The following is a 9,233-nucleotide window of genomic DNA, read 5'->3' as shown; positions in this document are numbered from 1 at the left end:
GCCGATTTTTCAACGCTATCTTGTTCACACAATGCCTACAAGTCTAAATCTGCATTTTCAGCCTTCCAGCTCTTTTCGTTAAGGAGATATTGCAAAGCATTTGGAAAAAATGGCAACGCGGTTTTCTCTAAGGCGGAATAAGCTGGGGCCGATTTTTCAACGTTATCTTGTTCACACAATGCCTACAAGTCTAAATCTGCATTTTCAGCCTTCTAGCTCTTTTCGTTAAGGAGATATTGCAAAGCATTTGGAAAAAATGTCAACGCGGTTTTCTCTAAGGCGGAATAAGCTGGGGCCGATTTTTCAACGTTATCTTGTTCACACAATGCCTACAAGTCTAAATCTGCATTTTCAGCCTTCTAGCTCTTTTCGTTAAGGAGATATTGCAAGGCATTTGGAAAAAATGTCAACGCGGTTTTCTCTAAGGCGGAATAAGCTGGGGCCGATTTTTCAACGCTATCTTGTTCACACAATGCCTACAAGTCTAAATCTGCATTTTCAGCCTTCTAGCTCTTTTCGTTAAGGAGATATTGCAAGGCATTTGGAAAAAATGTCAACGCGGTTTTCTCTAAGGCGGAATAAGCTGGGGCCGATTTTTCAACGCTATCTTGTTCACACAATGCCTACAAGTCTAAATCTGCATTTTCAGCCTTCCAGCTCTTTTCGTTAAGGAGATATTGCAAAGCATTTGGAAAAAATGTCAACGCGGTTTTCTCTAAGGCGGAATAAGCTGGGGCCGATTTTTCAACGTTATCTTGTTCACACAATGCCTACAAGTCTAAATCTGCATTTTCAGCCTTCCAGCTCTTTTCGTTAAGGAGATATTGCAAAGCATTTGGAAAAAATGTCAACGCGGTTTTCTCTAAGGCGGAATGAGCTGGGGCCGATTTTTCAACGCTATCTTGTTCACACAATGCCTACAAGTCTAAATCTGCATTTTCAGCCTTCCAGCTCTTTTCGTTAAGGAGATATTGCAAAGCATTTGGAAAAAATGTCAACGCGGTTTTCTCTAAGGCGGAATAAGCTGGGGCCGATTTTTCAACGTTATCTTGTTCACACAATGCCTACAAGTCTAAATCTGCATTTTCAGCCTTCTAGCTCTTTTCGTTAAGGAGATATTGCAAAGCATTTGGAAAAATGTCAACGCGGTTTTCTCTAAGGTGGAATAAGCTGGGGCCGATTTTTCAACGTTATCTTGTTCACACAATGCCTACAAGTCTAAATCTGCATTTTCAGCCTTCCAGCTCTTTTCGTTAAGGAGATATTGCAAAGCATTTGGAAAAAATGTCAACGCGGTTTTCTCTAAGGCGGAATAAGCTGGGGCCGATTTTTCAACGTTATCTTGTTCACACAATGCCTACAAGTCTAAATCTGCATTTTCAGCCTTCCAGCTCTTTTCGTTAAGGAGATATTGCAAAGCATTTGGAAAAAATGTCAACGCGGTTTTCTCTAAGGCGGAATAAGCTGGGGCCGATTTTTCAACGTTATCTTGTTCACACAATGCCTACAAGTCTAAATCTGCATTTTCAGCCTTCTAGCTCTTTTCGTTAAGGAGATATTGCAAAGCATTTGGAAAAAATGTCAACGCGGTTTTCTCTAAGGCGGAATGAGCTGGGGCCGATTTTTCAACGCTATCTTGTTCACACAATGCCTACAAGTCTAAATCTGCATTTTCAGCCTTCTAGCTCTTTTCGTTAAGGAGATATTGCAAGGCATTTGGAAAAAATGTCAACGCGGTTTTCTCTAAGGCGGAATAAGCTGGGGCCGATTTTTCAACGCTATCTTGTTCACACAATGCCTACAAGTCTAAATCTGCATTTTCAGCCTTCTAGCTCTTTTCGTTAAGGAGATATTGCAAGGCATTTGGAAAAAATGTCAACGCGGTTTTCTCTAAGGCGGAATAAGCTGGGGCCGATTTTTCAACGCTATCTTGTTCACACAATGCCTACAAGTCTAAATCTGCATTTTCAGCCTTCCAGCTCTTTTCGTTAAGGAGATATTGCAAAGCATTTGGAAAAAATGTCAACGCGGTTTTCTCTAAGGCGGAATAAGCTGGGGCCGATTTTTCAACGTTATCTTGTTCACACAATGCCTACAAGTCTAAATCTGCATTTTCAGCCTTCCAGCTCTTTTCGTTAAGGAGATATTGCAAAGCATTTGGAAAAAATGTCAACGCGGTTTTCTCTAAGGCGGAATGAGCTGGGGCCGATTTTTCAACGCTATCTTGTTCACACAATGCCTACAAGTCTAAATCTGCATTTTCAGCCTTCCAGCTCTTTTCGTTAAGGAGATATTGCAAAGCATTTGGAAAAAATGTCAACGCGGTTTTCTCTAAGGCGGAATAAGCTGGGGCCGATTTTTCAACGTTATCTTGTTCACACAATGCCTACAAGTCTAAATCTGCATTTTCAGCCTTCTAGCTCTTTTCGTTAAGGAGATATTGCAAAGCATTTGGAAAAAATGTCAACGCGGTTTTCTCTAAGGTGGAATAAGCTGGGGCCGATTTTTCAACGTTATCTTGTTCACACAATGCCTACAAGTCTAAATCTGCATTTTCAGCCTTCCAGCTCTTTTCGTTAAGGAGATATTGCAAAGCATTTGGAAAAAATGTCAACGCGGTTTTCTCTAAGGCGGAATAAGCTGGGGCCGATTTTTCAACGTTATCTTGTTCACACAATGCCTACAAGTCTAAATCTGCATTTTCAGCCTTCCAGCTCTTTTCGTTAAGGAGATATTGCAAAGCATTTGGAAAAAATGTCAACGCGGTTTTCTCTAAGGCGGAATAAGCTGGGGCCGATTTTTCAACGTTATCTTGTTCACACAATGCCTACAAGTCTAAATCTGCATTTTCAGCCTTCCAGCTCTTTTCGTTAAGGAGATATTGCAAAGCATTTGGAAAAAATGTCAACGCGGTTTTCTCTAAGGCGGAATAAGCTGGGGCCGATTTTTCAACGTTATCTTGTTCACACAATGCCTACAAGTCTAAATCTGCATTTTCAGCCTTCTAGCTCTTTTCGTTAAGGAGATATTGCAAAGCATTTGGAAAAAATGTCAACGCGGTTTTCTCTAAGGCGGAATGAGCTGGGGCCGATTTTTCAACGCTATCTTGTTCACACAATGCCTACAAGTCTAAATCTGCATTTTCAGCCTTCCAGCTCTTTTCGTTAAGGAGATATTGCAAAGCATTTGGAAAAAATGGCAACGCGGTTTTCTCTAAGGCGGAATAAGCTGGGGCCGATTTTTCAACGTTATCTTGTTCACACAATGCCTACAAGTCTAAATCTGCATTTTCAGCCTTCTAGCTCTTTTCGTTAAGGAGATATTGCAAAGCATTTGGAAAAAATGTCAACGCGGTTTTCTCTAAGGCGGAATAAGCTGGGGCCGATTTTTCAACGTTATCTTGTTCACACAATGCCTACAAGTCTAAATCTGCATTTTCAGCCTTCTAGCTCTTTTCGTTAAGGAGATATTGCAAGGCATTTGGAAAAAATGTCAACGCGGTTTTCTCTAAGGCGGAATAAGCTGGGGCCGATTTTTCAACGCTATCTTGTTCACACAATGCCTACAAGTCTAAATCTGCATTTTCAGCCTTCTAGCTCTTTTCGTTAAGGAGATATTGCAAGGCATTTGGAAAAAATGTCAACGCGGTTTTCTCTAAGGCGGAATAAGCTGGGGCCGATTTTTCAACGCTATCTTGTTCACACAATGCCTACAAGTCTAAATCTGCATTTTCAGCCTTCCAGCTCTTTTCGTTAAGGAGATATTGCAAAGCATTTGGAAAAAATGTCAACGCGGTTTTCTCTAAGGCGGAATAAGCTGGGGCCGATTTTTCAACGTTATCTTGTTCACACAATGCCTACAAGTCTAAATCTGCATTTTCAGCCTTCCAGCTCTTTTCGTTAAGGAGATATTGCAAAGCATTTGGAAAAAATGTCAACGCGGTTTTCTCTAAGGCGGAATGAGCTGGGGCCGATTTTTCAACGCTATCTTGTTCACACAATGCCTACAAGTCTAAATCTGCATTTTCAGCCTTCCAGCTCTTTTCGTTAAGGAGATATTGCAAAGCATTTGGAAAAAATGTCAACGCGGTTTTCTCTAAGGCGGAATAAGCTGGGGCCGATTTTTCAACGTTATCTTGTTCACACAATGCCTACAAGTCTAAATCTGCATTTTCAGCCTTCTAGCTCTTTTCGTTAAGGAGATATTGCAAAGCATTTGGAAAAAATGTCAACGCGGTTTTCTCTAAGGTGGAATAAGCTGGGGCCGATTTTTCAACGTTATCTTGTTCACACAATGCCTACAAGTCTAAATCTGCATTTTCAGCCTTCCAGCTCTTTTCGTTAAGGAGATATTGCAAAGCATTTGGAAAAAATGTCAACGCGGTTTTCTCTAAGGCGGAATAAGCTGGGGCCGATTTTTCAACGTTATCTTGTTCACACAATGCCTACAAGTCTAAATCTGCATTTTCAGCCTTCCAGCTCTTTTCGTTAAGGAGATATTGCAAAGCATTTGGAAAAAATGTCAACGCGGTTTTCTCTAAGGCGGAATAAGCTGGGGCCGATTTTTCAACGTTATCTTGTTCACACAATGCCTACAAGTCTAAATCTGCATTTTCAGCCTTCCAGCTCTTTTCGTTAAGGAGATATTGCAAAGCATTTGGAAAAAATGTCAACGCGGTTTTCTCTAAGGCGGAATAAGCTGGGGCCGATTTTTCAACGCTATCTTGTTCACACAATGCCTACAAGTCTAAATCTGCATTTTCAGCCTTCCAGCTCTTTTCGTTAAGGAGATATTGCAAAGCATTTGGAAAAAATGTCAACGCGGTTTTCTCTAAGGCGGAATAAGCTGGGGCCGATTTTTCAACGTTATCTTGTTCACACAATGCCTACAAGTCTAAATCTGCATTTTCAGCCTTCCAGCTCTTTTCGTTAAGGAGATATTGCAAGGCATTTGGAAAAAATGTCAACGCGGTTTTCTCTAAGGCGGAATAAGCTGGGGCCGATTTTTCAACGCTATCTTGTTCACACAATGCCTACAAGTCTAAATCTGCATTTTCAGCCTTCCAGCTCTTTTCGTTAAGGAGATATTGCAAAGCATTTGGAAAAAATGGCAACGCGGTTTTCTCTAAGGCGGAATAAGCTGGGGCCGATTTTTCAACGTTATCTTGTTCACACAATGCCTACAAGTCTAAATCTGCATTTTCAGCCTTCTAGCTCTTTTCGTTAAGGAGATATTGCAAAGCATTTGGAAAAAATGTCAACGCGGTTTTCTCTAAGGCGGAATGAGCTGGGGCCGATTTTTCAACGCTATCTTGTTCACACAATGCCTACAAGTCTAAATCTGCATTTTCAGCCTTCCAGCTCTTTTCGTTAAGGAGATATTGCAAAGCATTTGGAAAAAATGGCAACGCGGTTTTCTCTAAGGCGGAATAAGCTGGGGCCGATTTTTCAACGTTATCTTGTTCACACAATGCCTACAAGTCTAAATCTGCATTTTCAGCCTTCTAGCTCTTTTCGTTAAGGAGATATTGCAAAGCATTTGGAAAAAATGTCAACGCGGTTTTCTCTAAGGCGGAATAAGCTGGGGCCGATTTTTCAACGTTATCTTGTTCACACAATGCCTACAAGTCTAAATCTGCATTTTCAGCCTTCTAGCTCTTTTCCTTAAGGAGATATTGCAAGGCATTTGGAAAAAATGTCAACGCGGTTTTCTCTAAGGCGGAATAAGCTGGGGCCGATTTTTCAACGCTATCTTGTTCACACAATGCCTACAAGTCTAAATCTGCATTTTCAGCCTTCTAGCTCTTTTCGTTAAGGAGATATTGCAAGGCATTTGGAAAAAATGTCAACGCGGTTTTCTCTAAGGTGGAATAAGCTGGGGCCGATTTTTCAACGTTATCTTGTTCACACAATGCCTACAAGTCTAAATCTGCATTTTCAGCCTTCCAGCTCTTTTCGTTAAGGAGATATTGCAAAGCATTTGGAAAAAATGGCAACGCGGTTTTCTCTAAGGCGGAATAAGCTGGGGCCGATTTTTCAACGTTATCTTGTTCACACAATGCCTACAAGTCTAAATCTGCATTTTCAGCCTTCTAGCTCTTTTCGTTAAGGAGATATTGCAAAGCATTTGGAAAAAATGGCAACGCGGTTTTCTCTAAGGCGGAATAAGCTGGGGCCGATTTTTCAACGTTATCTTGTTCACACAATGCCTACAAGTCTAAATCTGCATTTTCAGCCTTCTAGCTCTTTTCGTTAAGGAGATATTGCAAAGCATTTGGAAAAAATGTCAACGCGGTTTTCTCTAAGGCGGAATAAGCTGGGGCCGATTTTTCAACGTTATCTTGTTCACACAATGCCTACAAGTCTAAATCTGCATTTTCAGCCTTCTAGCTCTTTTCGTTAAGGAGATATTGCAAGGCATTTGGAAAAAATGTCAACGCGGTTTTCTCTAAGGCGGAATAAGCTGGGGCCGATTTTTCAACGCTATCTTGTTCACACAATGCCTACAAGTCTAAATCTGCATTTTCAGCCTTCTAGCTCTTTTCGTTAAGGAGATATTGCAAGGCATTTGGAAAAAATGTCAACGCGGTTTTCTCTAAGGCGGAATAAGCTGGGGCCGATTTTTCAACGCTATCTTGTTCACACAATGCCTACAAGTCTAAATCTGCATTTTCAGCCTTCCAGCTCTTTTCGTTAAGGAGATATTGCAAAGCATTTGGAAAAAATGTCAACGCGGTTTTCTCTAAGGCGGAATAAGCTGGGGCCGATTTTTCAACGTTATCTTGTTCACACAATGCCTACAAGTCTAAATCTGCATTTTCAGCCTTCCAGCTCTTTTCGTTAAGGAGATATTGCAAAGCATTTGGAAAAAATGTCAACGCGGTTTTCTCTAAGGCGGAATGAGCTGGGGCCGATTTTTCAACGCTATCTTGTTCACACAATGCCTACAAGTCTAAATCTGCATTTTCAGCCTTCCAGCTCTTTTCGTTAAGGAGATATTGCAAAGCATTTGGAAAAAATGTCAACGCGGTTTTCTCTAAGGCGGAATAAGCTGGGGCCGATTTTTCAACGTTATCTTGTTCACACAATGCCTACAAGTCTAAATCTGCATTTTCAGCCTTCTAGCTCTTTTCGTTAAGGAGATATTGCAAAGCATTTGGAAAAAATGTCAACGCGGTTTTCTCTAAGGTGGAATAAGCTGGGGCCGATTTTTCAACGTTATCTTGTTCACACAATGCCTACAAGTCTAAATCTGCATTTTCAGCCTTCCAGCTCTTTTCGTTAAGGAGATATTGCAAAGCATTTGGAAAAAATGTCAACGCGGTTTTCTCTAAGGCGGAATAAGCTGGGGCCGATTTTTCAACGCTATCTTGTTCACACAATGCCTACAAGTCTAAATCTGCATTTTCAGCCTTCCAGCTCTTTTCGTTAAGGAGATATTGCAAAGCATTTGGAAAAAATGGCAACGCGGTTTTCTCTAAGGCGGAATAAGCTGGGGCCGATTTTTCAACGTTATCTTGTTCACACAATGCCTACAAGTCTAAATCTGCATTTTCAGCCTTCTAGCTCTTTTCGTTAAGGAGATATTGCAAAGCATTTGGAAAAAATGTCAACGCGGTTTTCTCTAAGGCGGAATGAGCTGGGGCCGATTTTTCAACGCTATCTTGTTCACACAATGCCTACAAGTCTAAATCTGCATTTTCAGCCTTCCAGCTCTTTTCGTTAAGGAGATATTGCAAAGCATTTGGAAAAAATGGCAACGCGGTTTTCTCTAAGGCGGAATAAGCTGGGGCCGATTTTTCAACGTTATCTTGTTCACACAATGCCTACAAGTCTAAATCTGCATTTTCAGCCTTCTAGCTCTTTTCGTTAAGGAGATATTGCAAAGCATTTGGAAAAAATGTCAACGCGGTTTTCTCTAAGGCGGAATAAGCTGGGGCCGATTTTTCAACGTTATCTTGTTCACACAATGCCTACAAGTCTAAATCTGCATTTTCAGCCTTCTAGCTCTTTTCGTTAAGGAGATATTGCAAGGCATTTGGAAAAAATGTCAACGCGGTTTTCTCTAAGGCGGAATAAGCTGGGGCCGATTTTTCAACGCTATCTTGTTCACACAATGCCTACAAGTCTAAATCTGCATTTTCAGCCTTCTAGCTCTTTTCGTTAAGGAGATATTGCAAAGCATTTGGAAAAAATGTCAACGCGGTTTTCTCTAAGGCGGAATAAGCTGGGGCCGATTTTTCAACGTTATCTTGTTCACACAATGCCTACAAGTCTAAATCTGCATTTTCAGCCTTCCAGCTCTTTTCGTTAAGGAGATATTGCAAGGCATTTGGAAAAAATGTCAACGCGGTTTTCTCTAAGGCGGAATAAGCTGGGGCCGATTTTTCAACGCTATCTTGTTCACACAATGCCTACAAGTCTAAATCTGCATATTCAGCCTTCCAGCTCTTTTCGTTAAGGAGATATTGCAAAGCATTTGGAAAAAATGGCAACGCGGTTTTCTCTAAGGCGGAATAAGCTGGGGCCGATTTTTCAACGTTATCTTGTTCACACAATGCCTACAAGTCTAAATCTGCATTTTCAGCCTTCTAGCTCTTTTCGTTAAGGAGATATTGCAAAGCATTTGGAAAAAATGTCAACGCGGTTTTCTCTAAGGCGGAATGAGCTGGGGCCGATTTTTCAACGCTATCTTGTTCACACAATGCCTACAAGTCTAAATCTGCATTTTCAGCCTTCCAGCTCTTTTCGTTAAGGAGATATTGCAAAGCATTTGGAAAAAATGGCAACGCGGTTTTCTCTAAGGCGGAATAAGCTGGGGCCGATTTTTCAACGTTATCTTGTTCACACAATGCCTACAAGTCTAAATCTGCATTTTCAGCCTTCTAGCTCTTTTCGTTAAGGAGATATTGCAAAGCATTTGGAAAAAATGGCAACGCGGTTTTCTCTAAGGCGGAATAAGCTGGGGCCGATTTTTCAACGTTATCTTGTTCACACAATGCCTACAAGTCTAAATCTGCATTTTCAGCCTTCTAGCTCTTTTCCTTAAGGAGATATTGCAAGGCATTTGGAAAAAATGTCAACGCGGTTTTCTCTAAGGCGGAATAAGCTGGGGCCGATTTTTCAACGCTATCTTGTTCACACAATGCCTACAAGTCTAAATCTGCATTTTCAGCCTTCTAGCTCTTTTCGTTAAGGAGATATTGCAAGGCATTTGGAAAAAATGTCAACGCG

The sequence above is a fragment of the Crinia signifera genome, unplaced genomic scaffold (genome assembly GCF_055691185.1).
Source record: "Crinia signifera unplaced genomic scaffold, ASM5569118v1 HAP2_SCAFFOLD_383, whole genome shotgun sequence".
In the NCBI taxonomy this organism is placed as follows: Eukaryota; Metazoa; Chordata; class Amphibia; order Anura; family Myobatrachidae; genus Crinia; species Crinia signifera.
This window is presented reverse-complemented; position numbering follows the sequence as displayed.